We start from the raw sequence: 20,081 nt of genomic DNA, 5'->3' as shown, positions 1-20,081 counted from the left end.
CTTGTTGTTCTTTAGCTGTGCAATCAAATTCTCTACCTCCTCTGTGCTTACAGGTGGCCAGTGAGGTGAAACCTCTGGTTGCACGCTTGGCTTGTTAAACTGAGCTTCCTTATAATAAAACAATGATTGAAAGTATCATATCCACTCTCGGAGTTCAACGGTACAAATAAGTCTGTTACACTCCTGGTCCAGTAGGCCAGATATGGTACGCCAAAAGCAAATTAGGTCTTTCTTGTGCGAAGCCTTGACCAGGCTTTGCCATGCGATTTGCTCAGCTTTTTGTTTTTTCTTCTTTAATAGTTGTTTGCAGTTCCATCTTATGGAGATATATGCAGTAAATAAAGGGAGTGCCCCAGTATTCCTATATTTGCGATAAATTGTTCTCAAATGCTTCCTTGTTTGTCTGCACTCTGCGTCGAACCAGCTTGCTAGACCCCTCGCCCTCTTTGTGGCTGTATTCTGTATCGCAGATGATAATTGTGTTTTCAGCTTTTCTATAAGTATCTTAAAAAGCTCTAGGACCACAGCCGTGGAGTTAGTCGAAACAATAGCAGAATATATGTTCTTTAGCTCCACTGATTGAAGGAGGCCGGCATTCAGCACGGGGGACCATTTAATTCTTTTGGGAGCCGGTATACCCAAATTCACCGTGGGAGTATATTGTGGGTTGGCAATGGATTTTTCGAAAGGCGGGCCTTCAAACACTAAAGTTAGAGGGAGAGGGTAACTCTCAGTGTTATGGCCCACTTGAAACTTCGTGACAAAGCCATACACAAATCTTGAGATTAGAATATAATCTAATCTATAACACTTCCACCAGCCTTGGAAAAATGTGTGTATTGGGAGACTTCCGGTTGGATCGCGAGGTGGAAACAGGCAAGTTTCCCTCGGGAGAGGGTGAGTGGCTCCAAAGAGGCAAAAAGGGGGTGCTACAAGGGCACCGTAGCCCACCAAAACCCACTGAAAGGAGATTCAGTGGATCAGGATCCCAGCGCTGTCAGAAGAGCGATTCTCCCGGCTGTCAAGTATCCCCTTTAAGAGGAGACGAGAACGGCGGAGTAGAAGGGCCGACAGCGGGACGCCATTGCCAGCCTCAAGGAGTGAAGCCCCGAGCCTGCCCACCGGAGCGAGCGGCTTTCCATATTTAAGAATTCGAATTGGCAACTTTAAAAAAGGATTAAAAAACAGTGGATTTGGACCTAATTTGAAGCAGACAAAGGATAAACAGGAGGTTAACTTTGTCTGGACTCCGAAGAACACGCAGGGACTATTTATAGAGCAAACGGAACTGTGAGTAAAAAACAAACGGAGGTGGTTTTCAGCAAAAAGATCTACCCCCTGTGCGGAGTTAAAAACTAATTTGGAACTGTGGGGGGGAGAAGATTTTTTTTTAATTCCCTTTGCTTTGGTGGTACTTATTTTCTCTTATTTTTTGGGTGTATTATAATGTTGAAAAAAGGACGCGTGGTGACGGAGCACTTTATACCATATTACTTTCAGTTTTAAAAAGAACTGCGCAATGAGCTTTGAATCTACATTTTGATCTCATAATTTTCATTCTCACTATTGAAAAGATATAGATAAAGAAGAGAAGAAAGAGAAGAGCTATTTTTGTGTGTGATTTGGTTGGACTCTGGAGTATAACTGACTTAAATAAAACTAACGTGCTTTCTACACTAAATTGGAACGAGGGAGAAAGAAAGACCGCCTGCCTTTGTTCTTTTTGCTACAGGGAACAAAGAGCCGCCATTTTAGGTGACTTTAAAACAGCGAGACTGGATATTTGTTTTGTTTTTTTTCCCTTTCTGCTCCTCTCCCTGGGGATCATCGTCTTTTCCATAATAAGTTGTGGAATATACTTTTCTTTTTGGGAACTTATAATTTTTGTTATTGAAAGAAGAGCTTGGGAACAATTGAGGGTGGGAGATCTGTGGGCTTTAAGGATTACAAATTTAAGGATTATAAATTTTGGAGTGGGGTCTGGTGGAGTGGGGTTCAATTTTATATATTGGATTTGGCCAACCAAGAGGCGGAAAAAAGAAGAATTTAAACATATAGAATTTGGGTTCTGAGCCTTATTGAACATTATAATAACACCATTGCGATAAGTAATTTGGCTGGATAAGGTTTGAACTCCCCGTTGGTTTTTTGTTTATGTAATAGATATTATATCAAATAATTGCTGACTATTGGTATAATGCCCCCTGGTGGATATCCTCTTTTAAAATTTGGAAATGGCACATACACAAAAGAAAGGAGAAGGAACACCAGCAGAAAGGAAAGGTTCAAGACAGGAATCAGATCTTAAAGGAGAAATAATAAAGATGTTCACCGAACTCAAATCTGAACTTAAATCAGAAATACATAAAAGTGAGAAAAACATTGGAACAAAGTTGGAACAAGTAGATAAAAAAATAGATGTGATGGTGGAAAAAATAGATGAATCCATTACTGAAATTAAGGGGCAGATGAGAGATATGATAAAAAGTGGTTGTCTCCAATGGAAGCAAAAGCTCTAAAGAAACTCAGTATGGAGGCCAACTGGCCAAAGTATTGGGAGATTTTAGAACAAGACGGAGACAAATTGAAACTACAGAGTTTCGACAAATTAAAAAGCAAAGTCCGAGATTGGCTTCATTATTATCAAATAATGGAGGCATTTAAAATGGATAGAAAAATTGGCTTCCAGGTGGAAAAATCAAAATTAGAAACAGAATTGTTAGAACCCAAAACAAAAACATTGTCTAGAATGTATAATTTGCTGCTGAAATGGAATACACAGGATGAGGAAGTGAAATCAGCAATGATTAAATGGGCACAAGATGTTGGTCATAATATAATGTTTGCTGACTGGGAACGGTTATGGACCACTGGAATAAAGTTCACGGCAAGTAATGCCTTAAGAGAGAATATAATGAAAATGATTTACAGATGGTACATGACACCAGTCAAGCTAGCAAAAATTTATCATATGCCTGATAATAAATGTTGGAAATGTAAAGAATCTGAAGGCACCTTCTTTCACCTTTGGTGGACGTGCCCAAGGATTAAGTCCTTCTGGGAGATGATTTATAATGAACTGAAAAAAGTGTTTAAATACACATTTCGGAAGAACCCAGAAGCCTTTCTCCTGGGTATGGTCAGCCAACAGGTGCAGGTGAAGGACAGGACATTTTTTATGTACGCCACAACAGCAGCAAGAATACTTATCGCACAGTATTGGAAGACACAAGAATTACCCACACTGGAAGAATGGCAGATGAAAGTTATTGACTATATGGAATTAGCAGAAATGACTGGCAGAATCAGAGACCAGGGAGAAGAGACGGTGAAGGAAGACTGGCGGAAGTTCAAAGACTATCTACAGAATCACTACAAGATAATGAATGTTTGAGGACATCAGATTGAACCTAAAAGATTATTAGCATAAAAATTTAAGGACTAAGAAAGACTAATGTTTTAAGATATAAGGAAATGTAATTATATTAAGACACTAAGAATATGTTGAACTAAAGACAAGCCAGAGGGAAAGAATTTACTGTTAGAATATAAGATTTGGAATACAGAGTGGGAAGGTTTGGGGAAGTCGCAGACCCAGGTTAATGCCAAATAATACAAAGACACAATGATTGATTTTAACCTTTTCCTTATTTTTTTCCTTTTGTATTCTTTTGTTGTTGTAATGTTTGTATGTATTGCTTTTGTCTTTTTTCTATTTTTTTTTGGTATCTGTTTATTTGTATTGTGTGTTTATTGATTGTAAAACTAATAAAATATCATTTAAAAAAAGAGATATGATAAAAAGGACACAAAATTTAGAAGAGGGGGCAAAAAAGAACAAAATTGAGATTAAGGAATTGAAGAAGGGGGAGGAAAAAATTAAAGTAGAGGTGGCAGAAGTTAATAAAACTCAGGAAGAATTGAGGGGACGCGGGTGGCGCTGTGGGTTAAAGCCTCAGTGCCTAGGGCTTGCCGATCGAAAGGTCGGCGGTTCGAATCCCCGCGGCGGGGTGCGCTCCCGCTGTTCGGTCCCAGCGCCTGCCAACCTAGCAGTTCGAAAGCACCCCTGGGTGCAAGTAGATAAATAGGGACCGCTTACTAGCAGGAAGGTAAACGGTGTTTCCGTGTGCGGCTCTGGCTCGCCAGAGCAGCGATGTCACGCTGGCCACGTGACCCGGAAGTGTCTTCGGACAGCGCTGGCCCTTGGCCTCTTTGAGTGAGATGGGCACACAACCCTAGAGTCTGTCAAGACTGGCCCGTACGGGCAGGGGTACCTTTACCTTTACCTATTGCAATGAATGAACTGAGGCAAAGGGAGACCAATCTGAGATTCAGATTGATCCCAGAAACACAAGGGGAAGAAATAAAGGAGAAATTGATTAAAGAAATTGCGATTTGGATGGAGATGGAAGAAGAAGTGGCAAAGACGGTACAAAATGCTTTCAGAATTAAAGTAAGGAGAAACATTCCCAGGAGATTGTTTGGTAATATTTAAAGATAGAGAAATGAGAAATTTAATTTTGCAAAAAAATAGAGAGAAAAGACTGAACATCGGAGGGAATAATATAATCATTTTTAAAGATGTCCCACTGCACTTGTTGAAAAAACGCAATCAATACCAACAGTTGGTGCAAGCTCTCAGAAAAAAGAAAATTGAATTTAGATGGGAGTTCCCAGAAGGACTTTCTTTCGCATACAAAGGGAAAAGACATAGAATAACAAGACCAGATGAGCTGGATAAATTTATGAGAAGATATAAAGAACTGGGAAGTGAGGAGGCCGTACCAACGGGGGCAGGAGCTGAAGGAGAAGACTCGCAAGAATCGGAGGAGGAGAAGGATGAGGAAGAGGAAGAGGAAGAAGAGAGAAAAATAAATTAAAGGTTATTATTAAAATTTTAATTAAAAGACATCATGGCATTGAAATTATGGACATGGAATGTTAATGGGATAAATGGGGGGGAAACAGAATAAAATTCAACAATATTTGAAAAAACAGAATTTGGACATTATTTGTTTACAAGAGACACATGTGATGAGGAGACACAGAAAAATTCTAATAAATAAAAATCTAGGAAATGAATTTATATCATCAGATAAAGTTAAAAAAAGAGGAGTGGTTCTATATATAAAAAATAAAATAGAAGCTCACCAGATTTTTAAAGACGAGGAAGGCAGAATTGTGGCAGTACAAGTCAAATGGCAAGGTGAAAAAATAATAATTGTCGGAGTGTATGCACCCAATGAAAACAAAATGGACTTTTTCAGGGATTTAGAGGAGAAATTATTTGAATACGTTGATCAAAAAATTATAATAATGGGTGATATGAATGCAGTGGTTTCAATGGAGATGGATAGATTGAGAGCATCAGGAAAATCAAAGTAAGGGAAGCTACCAAAGACTTTTTTTTCAATGGTAGAGAACTGTAATTTAATTGATATTTGGAGATTGAAACACCCATTGGAGAAACAATTTACTTATCAATCAGAAGCAAATCAATCAATGTCAAGAATTGATCAAATTTGGATAACAAATGACCTTACATCAAGAATTTTAAAGATTGAAATCCAACCTAAGGTGCTTTTGGACCACAATCCAATAAAATGTACCTTAAAAGGATTTGAAGAAAAATCTTTCCGATGGAGAATAAACGAAAACCTTTTTGATGATCAAAAAATAGTAGAGAATGCGAAAAAACAAATGAGAGACTATTTTATAAACAACATGAATCAAGGAACAAAAACCAGTATAGTTTGGGACGCCGGAAAAGCAGTTATGAGAGGTTTCTTCATACAACAAAATGCAATTAAAAACAAACATAGAGAGAAAGGGAAAAAAGAAATTTTAAAACAAATTATGGAAAATGAGAAGAAACTTTTTGAAAAACCAAATGATAAAAAGCTTAAACTTAATATAAAAACCTTACAAACGCAATTCTCTATGATAATAAATAAGGAAGTGGAATGGAACATCAAAAGGATGAGACAAAAGAATTTTGAATATGCAAATAAATCTGGAAAATTATTAGCGTGACAGATTAAGAAAAGGAAAGAACAAAACACGGTACATAAGATTGTGGTCGAAGATAAAGAGATAGATGATCCGAAAGGAATAAGGAAAGGATTTGTGGACTTTTATAGACAATTATACAAAAAGAAGGAGAAAGACAATTTAAAGAAAATAGAGAAATATTTGAATGAGAAAGGGGTGCAGAAGATTCCGACGAAAGAGAAAAGCAAACTAAATGAGATGATAGAAATAGAAGAAATAGAAAATGCAATTAAAGAACTAAAAAGTGGAAAGACGCCGGGACCAGATGGATTCAACGCAAGATTCTATAAAGAAATGAAAGACATCCTAGTTACGCCACTGAGAGAAGTAATGAATGATATATTAATGAAAAAAGAAATACCAGAAACCTGGAAAGAAGCATATATCACCTTAATACCCAAGCAAGACTCAGATTTGTCTCAAGTCAAGAACTACAGGCCGATTTCGCTTTTAAATAATGACTACAAACTGTTTGCCAATATATTGGCAAACAGAATGAAAAAGCTGTTAAAGGGTTTGATACACGAAGACCAAGCAGGCTTCCTTCCTGGCAGACAAATGAAAAACAATATTAGGAATATAATTAATGTTTTGGAATATTTGAATGCCAGGAATGATAAGCAAGCTATGTTGATTTTTGTGGATGCGGAAAAGGCCTTTGACAATATTTCTTGGGAATTTATGTTAAAAAACTTTGAAACGATGGACATTGGACAAAGAATTATGAATGGTATAGGGGCAATATATAGAGATCAAAGAGCAAAACTAATAGTTAACAATGTGGCAACAGAAAACATAAAAATGACTAGAGGTACTAGGCAAGGATGTCCGCTCTCACCACTGTTATTCATCACGGTCCTGGAAGTCCTTTTAAGAGCAATAAGAAGTAATCAACAAATAAAAGGGATAACGGCAGGAAGCAAGCAATATAAGATTAAAGCCTTTGCTGATGACTTGGTATTAACTCTGGAAAATTCGACAGACACTGCAACGGAAGTTTGGAATGAAATAGAACAGTTTGGCCAATTGGCGGGATTTATGTTAAATAAGGAAAAGACAAAAATGATTTGTAGAAATATGGATCGAGAAACTATTGCTAAAGTGCAGCAACAGTTAGAAATAGAAGTGGTAAAGAAAGTCAAATATCTAGGAGTTTGGTTAACCCCCAGAAGTATTTATTTATATCAGAACAATTATATACCAACCTGGAATAGGATTAAAAAAGACTTAGAGGTGTGGGGAAGAATGAAATTTTCATTTTGGGGTAGAATCGCAATAATAAAAATGAACGTGCTTCCAAAGATGTTGTTTCTATTTCAAACTGTTCCAGTAATCAGAGGGGCAGCGATCTTTAAAAATTGGCAAAGAGAAATTTCAAGGTTTATATGACAGGGTAAGAAGCCGAGAATAAAGTTTAAGATATTGACTGAAGCAAAAGAAAGAGGAGGCTTCGCCCTGCCGGACCTGAAATTATATTACGAAGCATCTTGCCTCTGCTGGTTGAAGGAATGGATGAAATTGGAAAACACTGACTTATTACACCTAGAAGGTTTTGATAATAGATTTGGGTGGCATGCTTATTTATGGTATGACAAAAAGCGAGTACATAAAGGGTTTGAAAACCACACCATAAGAGGATCTTTGATAGAGGTTTGGGAAAAGTACAAAAATTTGTTGGAAGTAAAAACTCCATACTGGTTGTCACCATTAGAGGCGTTGTGCGTGAAAAAAACCAATATGAAAGGGTATTGGGTAACATACCAGGATTTAATAAGAAAAATAGATGGTAAATGGATGTTGAAACCATATGAAGTAGTTAAGAAATATGTTAATGACTGGCTGTACTATTTTCAAATCAACGAAATGTTTTAAAAAGATCTAAAGTTAAGAGGTTTTGAGGACAAGGAGTCGAAATTCCAGAAAGAAATAATAAAGTGACTTTAAAGTTCTGGCTAAAATGTATAAGATATTACTAGAATGGCACACGAAAGATGAAGAGGTAAAATCAGTTATGATTGATTGGGCCAAAGACTTTGGATATAACATACAAATGGAGGATTGGGAGAAACTATGGAAAGAAGGTTTAAGATTCACTGCATGTATAACTATAAAATAAAACGTGATGAAAATGATGTATCAATGGTATTTAACACCGGTGAAGTTAGCAAGGATGTATAAGGGATGTAATAAATGTTGGGAATGTAAAGAAAAAGAAGGTACATTCTATCATATGTGGTGGGAGTGTAAGAAAGTAAAAAGTTATTGGGAAATGATATATAATGAATTGAAAAAAAAATGTTTAAATATACCTTTGTTAAGAAACCAGAAGCGCTCTTACTTGGTATTATAGGGAATGAGATAAATAAGAAAGACAGGAAGTTATTTTTATATGCAGTGACAGCAGCGAGAACATTAATGGCTCAGAAATGGAAGAATGAAGAGTTACCAACATTGGAAGAATGGAGAATGAAGATGACAAGACTTTGCACAACTTGATAGACTGACAGGAAGGATTCGAAATCGATGAGATCAGAGATTCAAAGAAGATTGGGGAAAGTTTACAGAGTATATGCATAACTTAAGTGAAAAACAAATAACGCTTGTAAGCTTTAATGAAGCTCTGTAAAAAGAACTGCTAGAATATGAGTGAAACAAGATTTAATTTACAAATAATGGGTGAGGTTTTAGAAATGTGTAAGAAATTAAGAAGGGAAGGAGTATCAGTCAAGTTGAGGGAAGTCAAAAAAAAAAAGAGATTGGATGTAAAAAAAATGTATGATTTGTATTAATTTTTTTATTTGAAAATTGAATAAAAAATTTATATAAAAAAAGGAAAATGTGTGTATTCCCCAGGTCGGCCCCCCTCTTTGATGCCGTTTAATATCAACAGTTTCCTCCGTTTTGCGACCAGGGCTAAGCAGAGCCCTGAAAAGTTGCATTTGTGATCTTTAGAGAGGCGAGTAACGCTGTCTGGCTATCATGGTCCAGGAACTGGTTGTACTGAGTGTATAGTGTTGTAAATAAAAATATGCCCTTTTCCCTTATGGGGTATCCAAGAGCCCATATAGAGTCCTTACATAGGTTCCCTATTGGTAGGAGAAAATAACAGAGGCCAACCAGAGAATACTGAGAAGCAAAGCAGCTAGTAAGCTTGATCTTTATTGATCTGTTGCAACAGGGTACTCCCCTCACACGCAGGAGAGGAAGAGGACCCCCAAAATTGCTGTGCAAGGGCTTATAAAGACTTTTGAAATTTCCATTCTCTAGATCAGGACCACCCCCAGAAACATTATGCATACATCACAGAAGGGGTGTAACCTAAGACCACCCCTCAGATACATCCCACCTACATCAGAAATTTAAATGTTGTTTATCTCCTTGTCACAGTTTATCTCCTGTCTGGCAAGTTACTTGATTGGATTGCCTGGGGTACCTGGCCATTCTTTTGTAGTGTTAAAATACTTATTTCCTGGGCCAGGTCACACCTTATTCAAACAGACATATCCTGGAGACAAGATTTGTGAGGAAAGAGACAATGGGGAGGCTTTTCCAGTTTAACCTTGCAGAGAAAGGATTTGGTCAGTTTAAGAATCAAAATGGTTCCAGGTTGGTCTTCCTGTGTTGATCTATGTATATGCAGTTATGAACATTACCATATATCTAATACCATAAAATTCCTATCACATTATCTCCTATCACAATAGACAGTTATCATCTGTTCCTGTTTGGGCATTGAAGTCTCTGCCGATAATAATTGGAGCAGTAGGGTAGGTAGGCCTCTAAATCTGCCCATGCGGCCTTAATTGCCGTGGGGTTTTTTTGACAGGGGGTGAAATAGACATTAACCAGCACTAAAGAGGCTCTCTTGAGTTTGAGTAGGGCGGCCGTTGCTAGTGAGTTGCAGCTGGGTAAAGGTATTATGGAGTGCTCTAGCTTTGTGGAGATAAAGCAGGCTAAGCCTCCACAGGGCCTGCCTCCTCTCAAGGATGGGGTGGCGGACAAATAAGCATACATACATTGAACTACTAAATGCAACTTTACACAGCTCTATAAAGTTGTGTTTTTTTTAAAAAAAACACTAAGTTCTTTTCTAACTTAGCATCAGCATCAAGACAACAATTTCCATCTACAGCCACAAATCCAGATCTGAGTTATGGAACACAACACAGTAATTGCCTTGTCAAAAATAAAGTGACAGCAAGGCTCTCTTGCTCATTTTTCTTCACTCTAATTTTAAAGTCATGGTGAAGGGGGTGGGGCCGAGATTTAAATGAGTATTATAAAGAGCATCAGCTCATGGTGTCATTGCCAGGTTTTCTTGAACTGTGGTATGCATGTGTGTGAAAAAATGTCAGCAACGGCACCAGTGTCTATCTCCTGCAGCTCTGCCAGAGTAAACAGATATCACCATGATAGGTTGTAGCATTACCAGAGCAGAAGTAAGGGGTCTAAACCAAGGCTGCACTGATAAAGAACAATGCAGGAATCACAGAATCACAGAACTGTCGAGTTGGAAGGAACTAGTCCATATGGGAAATGGGCTTAATCAGGCCAGCACAGCTCGTGACTCCTCAACTCAAAGATAGCCCACCCATCTGTTTTCTGGCACAGAACCCCTTCCTTTGATCCTTTAACACCCCACACATAGGCCATTACCTCACCAGGAAGCTAGACTCGCTGTTCCCGAAATCTGAATCCTTGCTTAGATTTTAACAGTTGTTGCACTCAGGAATGAGAAGGGTCTCAGCATACAGTCCACCCCCCTCAAACAATAAAAAGGCCCCACTCTTAACTATTAATGTTACTCGTTCATTTGCATGTCTGCCAGATGAGGGTCTCTGAAAGCCAAATGTTCACACACCAGGACAAATAATCAGCAATTGTACTTATTGCGAGGCTGCTCTCAAATTAAGTCGCTGTTATCTCTCAAATCGCAAGATCTAAATGCAAGGCCATTCACAGTCCAGAAAATCTGGCTTCTTAAATTAAAATTTGGCTGAAGATTTAAGTCAGCAATGGAACCTGTACTAGATATAGCACATAGCAGACAACAAAGCTGACTGCGCAATATGAGAGTGTGAGTCAAATCCATCCATCTCTGAGTTGCTGAACTGAGCACCACTGCAGAGACACAACCTAAGACATCATCCAACACAATTTAATTTAATTATTTCTCATACACACACACACACTCATGCAGGCCATAAATCTCTCTCTTAGCGGATGGAGAGTGTGTCATGGAATTTAAACTTCTTTAAACCACAAAGGGTGTGGCATACCCTCCAACATTTCTCTGACGAAAACAGAAACACCCCATTCCATAATGATAATTTTACTATTTATACCCCACACTGGGTTGCCCCAGCCACTCTGGGCAGCTTCCAACATATATAAAAACATAATAAAACATTACGCATAAAAAACTTTCCTATACAGAATTGCCTTCAGATGGCTCAAGGGGTGGATAACTCCATACCCTCCAACATTTCTCTAATAAAACAGGGACATCCTAAGGAAAAGTGGGTCATTCCAGGTTCAAATCAGAAACCAGGGCAGCTTCCCTAAATCAGGACGTCCCTGAAAATAGGGGCACTTGGAGGGTCTGGTGTTGTGCATCGCATAGTTTAACATAGCATAGTTTAACATAATTTAAGATAGCACAGCTAGCTCACTAGAACTAAGGCTCAATCTCCAGCCTTCATAGCCTTTGCATGTCAGTGCTATCACACTAGTGACTGTTATTTCTCTAAAAGATGGACCATCTCTCATATCTAAAGGTAAAGGTAAAGGGACCCCTGACCATTAGGTCCAGTCGTGACCGACTCTGGGGTTGCGGCGCTCATCTCGCTTTATAGGCCGAGAGAACCGGCGTACAGCTTCCGGGTCATGTGCCCAGCATGACTAAGCCGCTTCTGGCGGACCAGAGCAGCACACGTAAATGCCGTTTACCTTCCCGCTGGAGTGGTACCTATTTATCTACTTGCACTTTGACGTGCTTTCGAACTGCTAGGTTGGCAGGAGCAGGGACCAAGCAACGGGAGCTCACCCCGTCGCGGGGATTCGAACTGCCGACCTTCTGATTGGCAAGCCCTAGGCTCTGTGGTTTAACCCACAGCGCCACCCGCGTCCCCCCTCTCTCATATGTACCAGATACTAAAACCCCAAAACATGTGGGCTTTTTTATTTAAAAAATCACAATTCACTAAATAATTAACATTTCCCCATCTTTTAATAGTATTCTAAAATCTGCTGCCTTGCCCCATCTAGAGTTGGCCCTGCTGCTTTCAACAGTTGTTGAATGGGGTAGCCCAGAAAAATATTAGGAGGAAACCCCAGTTTCAAGACATTTTGGATGACGCACTTAGGACAAAGCCAGACCATCAGCACATCAAGGGCATGGTTAAAGTACATGGTTTGCCAAAGAATCCTGGGAACTGTGGTCCACCCTCCCTTAACAGATCTACAGTTCCCAGCACTTTTAACAAACTGCAGTTACCTGGATTCTTTGGAGGAAGATGTGTGCATTGATTGTGCTTTAAATTTATGGAGTGGATCTGCCCTAAATCAAATCATGGTTTAGCCAGGTTTAGTGTTATGTGCAAACTGGGTTGTTGTTCTTATATAAATCCATGCAACACAACATGAGACACGTTGTCTCATCATTGATCCTTTATGGGTCATTTCTTTTAGAGCCTCACTAGTGTGGCTTATTATTTTAGGCATGGGACAGGAGCTATCAAGAGCTGTGATGCTAAAGAGAAAGCATCCCAATTGTTGCTCTGCTCTGGTCTAACAAAATGCCTGAAGAGCCAGGTCTGTGATTTGTAAATGACTGAAAATAAAACACAGGAAACTGTTGCTGAGTCGCCTCACTGTCCAGCCCCTAACTGATGTTACACAATCCCTTTCACAATGTGCACAGAGAACCCATTTAACACGCTGGTATCCATTCCTCCAAGAAATTGGTTTAATGAGGCCTCTTTTTCAGCATAGTTAGAGGGGAAAGAAGTGTCTCTTTTATCTCTGTGAACCTAGGAAGCAAAGTAATAGGAAGGGGTGGGGTTACTTTGTCTGAATCTTGGCACATTGAGCTGGAGCCAGGCAGGAGGTCTAATTAAGCAAGTCAGATTCAATGGCAACATGATACGAGTTGGGGAGAAATATGGAAAATAAGTGTGCACAACAACGTGGATTCCACTGGTCATCACTATACTCTTCCTCACTGTTCTTTTCTTTACACATTAGGGGAATGGAAACTTGAACACTCAGTAACTGAGCAAAAAAAGATATGAACAAATATTCTTTGTCTTTTAATATATTTGCTCACTACATGTTTGCTGGAAAAGGGTAGAGACTGGAAATTTGACTATGATTTTCAGCTCTATTGCACTCCTCCCAGCTTAAATACAAAACTTGAACTTTTCATTTCATGATTATGCTGCTCAATATCATTGCTTTGCATGAATTATAATGCAGTCCTAACCATGTCTACTCAGAAGCACATCCTATTAAATTTCCAGGAGAGAGGGGTTAGGATTGAAGGCTTATTCAGCACTTCTTTTTACTTTTTGCTTTTTACATTGGTACACAATTTTATGTAATTTTTAATTTTTAAAAAAATGAATATTGAGGCCTTTATAAATTGTGGAGTTATGTATTTGTGCGACCATGTATCTATTACACATTCCTGTGCACATTTCCCACCTGACTTCATTGAGGTGCATTCTCAGGTAAGTGGGCACAAGGCTGTAGTCCTAATCTGCTTCCAATAATCATGGGCTGAGGTCACATCAATAGGGTATTAGATCCCAACCATCATATTCAACCCCTTCTGCCTAACAGTCCAGTGATGCCTTCTGACATTTTTCCATATATAGTCTACATTTTCACATTTTGCAGCCACAAATGCTAGAACGTTATTTTATATTTTCAAACAAAAGCTGAATATTCTGGGGGACGGCTACTAAATACTACACTTGTACAGAGACATGGAGTGAAATTCAACATAGCAGGTATGCATGTGAAAAACAAGGTATGCTCATGCAATATTTTCCACTCACTCCTACCCTAGGCATGCCTCTTTGCATCCCTTAAACCTATACTGGGGGTCCCCCAACCCTCCAGAGCAAATGTTGAGGGTACAGGTTGGAGAAGGAGGAGAAAATCCCATTGTGCAAGCAGATTTTGTTCTGCACACAGAACAACTTAGTTGAATCCTACCCATGGTTTTATTGCTCCATGCACCAAAACCCTGTCATATCATTAGTTTCCATCCAGACCAAGGTAGTTGCACTTTGGTTCCTTTGAAATCAATGTGAGTTAAATTAGTGATGACTAACTTTTCACATTGATTTGGAAAGGCATTTATATTATTATTAGGGATGTGTGCATGGATGGCTTTCTGTGGAGCTTTTCACTTTTCTGCCCCATAATTTTAGATATACACAGACATTCAACAAAGTCGTTTTTTTGTTTTTCTTTCAGGAACTGTAGGCATAAACTGGGTGTGCATTGGAATATGCATCAGATATAGATGCTGCCCACTGCTTTCAACAGAATATACATTTAGAATACAGTTGTACCTGGGAAGTCGAACAGAATCCATTCCGGAAATCTGTTTGACTCCCAAAACGTTCGGAAACCAAAGCACGGATTCTGATTAGCTGCAGGAAGCCGCGGAAGCCCCGTCGGACGTTTGGCTTCCAAAAATAGTTCGCAAACCATAACACTCATTTCTGGGTTTGCAACGTTCAGTAGCCAAAACGCTCGAGAACAAAGCTGATCAAAACCAAGGTACAACTGTATACACATTCTTAAACCTCCACCCAGCTTACACAATAATATGCAGGGTGCTTCCAGAGTGTTGCTTTCTTCAGGTGGAACTCAATCACATCTTGACAAATTCAATTTCCCTATTTAAAGTTGATTTTGTGATGATGACAATGATTTGCTTTTACCCTGCCCATCTGACTTGGTTGCCTCAGCCACTCTTGTGCCACAAAACCACTTCCTCCCAAACTTGGACTTCTTGTGACAGGAAAGTGCACTGGAAAGTGTGATATAGTAATTAACTGACACAACATCATGTAACCTCCCTGCAAACAAGGTAGAATGAATTCTCTGTAAATTGCCAATGTTGCCCAACCTTCCTGCAAGCTGTGTACAAACAAATCAAGGTGAATGCTCAATAAACAAGTCATCTGGAAATCACATACAGAAAGTAAATCAGAACTAATCAGAGGTAGGTTTGGTTCACAAATAACATTAAACCATAGTTTGAAATAAACCAAACAAACCATGAGCCTGGGTTTGGAGGACAAGACAAACCAGACTCTGGCTCATTTTATCTCCTCTGCAGTGAATCAGGAGCAGGAACAGAAGAGGGGTACAGTCATACCTCTTCTTGCAAACGCTTCATGTTGCGTTTTTTCGGGTTAAGAACACGGCAAACCCAGAAGTGTTTACTTCCAGGTTTCACTGTGCGCACATGCGCAGAAGCATTCTGCGAGGTTTGCACATGCGCAGAAGTGTTCTGCGTGGTTCGCACATGCGCAGGAGGTTACGGACTTTTCGGGGTGCAAATGGCACTCCGGAACAGATCGTGTCCACAACCAAAGGTACCCCTGTATTGTAGTAATTTTCTTCAGCAGCATGCACTAGTAAATCAAACCATAGTTTGTTCAAGCCATGGTTTTTAATGTGACATGCGAGCTGGGCCAGCAATTCAATTTGAAATAACTGTCTGCTCCAAGAGAAATATGGAAATCAAGCCTGCTGGGCCACCATAGTATCCCATTGCCTGCTTGCTATACATATTCCTGCTCTGCGCAGGTGAATGTCTACGACTCAAGAGACATGCATTTGGCAGAATTTTGACTGCTTACTTTTAACAGCCTCCCTTGTGTTTTAAACATTGGAACAAAGATTAAACTCCACAAAGAAGTAAATGTCTTGAAAATTGACAATACTCCAGAAAACCTACTACCAGACTGTCATTATCAGAAGGGAGTGCAGATAAAAAGAATATAATGCAGAAAAAAAATCAAGTCGTCTTTTAAGTAGTGTCCTAAATAGTTTTTGGTATATAGATATGATTTCAACAGGCTCTCAGATCTGATGGTCTCCAGGGTGTTAAGTTCTGCGTAAGATAGTAATATTGGGATTTTTTTTATATAAAATGGCTGCCAGTTAGCCAGCTACTGAGTCATGTTTGAGGTCTTGTTGTTAGCATACAAAGACATGGACAACCCAGGACCAGGTTGAGCCATAGTGGGTGCTTGTATGGTTGTGCATGAAAGGATGTGATTGTGTGTGTGTGCATGCACATATGTGGACAAAAGAGAGGAGCGGGGAATAGGACTGGAAGAGGTTGAATGACAGAGCAATCCTAGTCCCATATATTGAGATTGTATTCAATGGGGCTTACTCCCAGGTAAATTTGGTTCACATTGTAGCCTGAAAGAAGGGAGCAGATGGTAGCTGATTTTGTGGATTGCTCTGTTAAGTGTTTGTGTGCCTGTGCAAGGGCCAGTGTGAATAAGAATGAGGAAGAAAAATGAAAGGGAGATGGACGTACAAACGGCAGAGTGTGCCACTAGCGTGTGGGCCTAACCATTTTCCCATTTTCCCAAATGCAGGCCTTGACTCTGAAAGTGGCACCCACCCCTGTCAGAGGGGATGCCATCAGAGCAAATGGTTTTCCCTCCTCCTGTGTGTGGGTGGAAGTGCTTTATGCTTCCCCTACATGGGTGGCAGTTGACTTATTGGATCTCAGTATTTCCTCAGAGCCAAGAAACATTTTTTTAAAACCCTCTGAGAGCAGCAACATGGGTTGGAGAATCTGAGCTGACTCTTCCTTGGCATGTTCCTCTAGTTACTTCTCACACAACTCTTGCGCATCATAGTAGCCTATTCATGGTTTTCATGTGAGTGAGTGAATGATAGTTAGTTGACCTCTACATCAGTATGGATGGAAACTGTGGGGTTTTTTTTATTTAATCATACTGCCACCCACACAAAGTACCGCACATTAAGTCCACACACCTGAAAACGCTACAGTGACTGCATTCCTGTTTCTCTGAGTGTACAAACATCCCACTCAACACAAATCAGCCCTTCCAATTTGTCACCTTCTCCAAGTGCCATATGCACAAAGAAGGCGACTCACTGTACAAAGCATGCATTCTTCAAGTGACAAACATAACAGGGCATCAGAAATGATTAGAAGAAGACGGCAACATTATATTGTAGGTGCTGCTGAGTAATTATACATCTCACAACTCTTTTCTTTTTCTGAAAGTGCTATTCCCCATTCAGCTACCAAGTTATTGACAAGCTTGCCATTTTTAATTCATTTGACTAGCTAGAAGAAATCCCCAGCACCTTTTAGAAGGGCAGAAGAAAATATTTAATTCTTACATGCACCATTTTAAAGGAGTGCTTCCACATTTTTAGGCAACAGACCCATGAAGAACGTGGTACGACCACTTAGAAAAGGGGCCTGAGCTTAGTAGCAAGAGTGCAGGCTTTGTGTGCAGAAAGGACAAGGTGCCAACTCTGGCAATTCTAGTTAATTGGGCAGCATCTCTGGTAAGGAATTCTGCTTGGGACCCTGGAGAGCCATTGCTAGCAGAACAGACAGTGTTGAGCCATGTGGAACAATAGTCTGGCTCAGTATATGGCAACTTCATACATTCCAGAAATATTAAAGATTTCTAGGTGCTCTCAGCAAGTGATTATGAACCCAAGTGGAACAGCTTTCTGGATTAGTAGGGAAAATGTGGACATTAGTGGGAAATAATTTGTTAGAAATGGGGAATATCATCTATATAACAACAGTTTATAGCATTTTCTTTCACTACAACATGAGTCAAACATTATTCTAACCTCTCCCCACTATGAAATGCTGTAAGTTTTAAAAGAAGGCTCAAAAATACCATTTTGTGTTTGCTAACATCCACAATCACTTCTGTTTACAAAGCTGTTCACCCTGTTACTGCTATTTATTGATGATTTGTAATTGTTTTACTGATGATTTGTTAATTATTCTACATGATTTATGTTGTCTTTGTGATGTTCTATTATGTTGTTGTCGTTTATTGTTTGTAAGCCACTTTGAGATTCATTTGAATGAAAAGGGGGCACAGAAATATAATCAATCAATCATAATCTGTTCAAAATCCCAGGTGACATTGTTGCAATAATTCTCACATTGTAGAGGAAAATGAATACTCTAATTAATTGAAAGAAAGTGGCTTCAGTCTATCTAGTATCTCATCCAGGCTTTAAGTAAAGTGGCCTAAAATGAAGATTGCTCCACTTCCTGCCAGGATTAGACCAGCAAGTGAAAGAAGCTTATCTCCACTACCTTGTCCCTACAATTCATAGACAACCCAACTCTCTCCCTTAGGGTTGCTCACCCACCCCAAAACCGGAGTTTCCTTCTGCAACAAGGCAGACTGTCAAGAGTCCAAACAGCCACTTCAAATTGCACACTATCCATGCCTTCTCTTGTCACTCAGATCCAGCAATCCCTCCTCTGCATGTGGTTCCCTACATTCCACTACACTAGCTCCCAATAGTATTCCTAGAGATGGAGCAAGAGACGGTTCCTCCGTGCTTCCCTCTCCCACCCCCAAAAGAGGAAGAATATCATCCTCAAAAGGCCTGCTGTGTCAAAAATAATCTGTAGATTATCAAGAAAGGCGGGGGGGGGGGGGAGAGAGAGAGATAACTGAGCTCAGTGACAGCTTCCCTCACTTTCCTCCAGTTGAAAATACTAAAACTTGCTCACTTTGAGAGCATGGTTAGATTTAGAGGCATGCCAGGTTAACAGTAGAGCAGAGTGGGTGAAGAAACTACGGTTCTCCAAATGTTCTCATCATTGGCCCTGCTGACCTTGGGCTGATGGGGTTTGGAGTTCAACGACTAGAGGACCACAGGACTCTGAACTCTGGGCGATCTGTACACTACAAAAATGGAGGGTGCAGTTCATGCACAGGAGGTAAGAAGTGGGACGAGCAGCCACAATTTAGTCTCCCTCGTGTATTTCTTTCTATGCAACTTGATTTATGAAATGTGTGTTTAGTTTAGCTCTAATAGCATCAGAGCACTTGCCATTTTGAAAGGCTTTTTCAAAACAAAAGGTGTCTGAAGATGCAAGATTTAATAACAGAAGGAGAAAGAAAAGAGGGAAAGGGCTACAGAAAATATAAAAATAGAATTGGCTAAAAACCAGTGTAGTGGTTCTAGGGGTTGCTCGTGCGTAAGCCGTGCAAACACCTGGCTGGGTTGCCTGAGTGAACCCTTTCTGTCCGGACAGCCACTCACCCGTGGCTGTCTCAATCGCTGGCAGAATCCGTCAGTAGGCGTTTCTTAAACTTCTTCTAGCAAGGAAGCTCTTCGACGCCTAGTCTCCTCCTACTCTCTCTGCGCGAAAGCCTTCTGCGCAAGGAGGGCGTAGGCAGCGGAGGACCTCTACTCTCCCCGCTGGTCCCCGGCAAGGAGTCATGGGACCGCCTCGCCGCTTCCCCCATCTGCCCCCCTTCTCCACTGGTGCTACGCTGATTCTCTTCCCCAGAAGATGGGCTGCCTCTCCCAATCCCGGGACGCTCTCTGGAATCCCTCTGGATCTTGCTCTCTCCCTCCAGCACTGATGGCAGTTCCCTGACAACCAGAAACCACAAAAAGAGATGTATTCAGGAAATAGCACTAATGTGTCACCATGCTGAAGAATTTTCCCCATGTATTACAGAGAAATCTTAGGAGAGCAAAAGGGATTTTCTGTGTGAAGGAGATGATTTTGATTATGACAAGACTGAGTTGCTTCTCTGTGAAATCTTAACCAAAGATTTCATCCTCCATTTATTAACTGCAGCTAGATTAGAGATTGCAATATTTTTAAGGAAAATTTAAATGCAAATCTTTTTGAAGCCTGGATGTCACAAGTATGGGACGTCATGCTTATGGACAAATTAGCCATTTCATAAAAGTAATTATGCCCTGGCTGGGGGGGAGGGGAGGGGGAAAGA

At 40.0% G+C, this 20,081-nt stretch overlaps 1 protein-coding gene across 1 annotated transcript in view; it reads right to left on the bottom strand.

Moving 5' to 3' along the window:
• Positions 1 to 20,081, bottom strand: part of MAP2 (microtubule associated protein 2) — a 311,076-nt gene that overhangs the window by 184,482 nt on the left and 106,513 nt on the right. The gene's annotated exons all lie outside the window — the stretch shown is intronic.

The sequence above is a fragment of the Podarcis tiliguerta genome (genome assembly GCF_965153285.1).
Source record: "Podarcis tiliguerta genome assembly, chromosome: 1".
NCBI lineage: Eukaryota > Metazoa > Chordata > Lepidosauria > Squamata > Lacertidae > Podarcis > Podarcis tiliguerta.
Note: the sequence above shows the minus strand (reverse complement) of the source record. Positions and strands in the feature narration are given on the sequence as shown.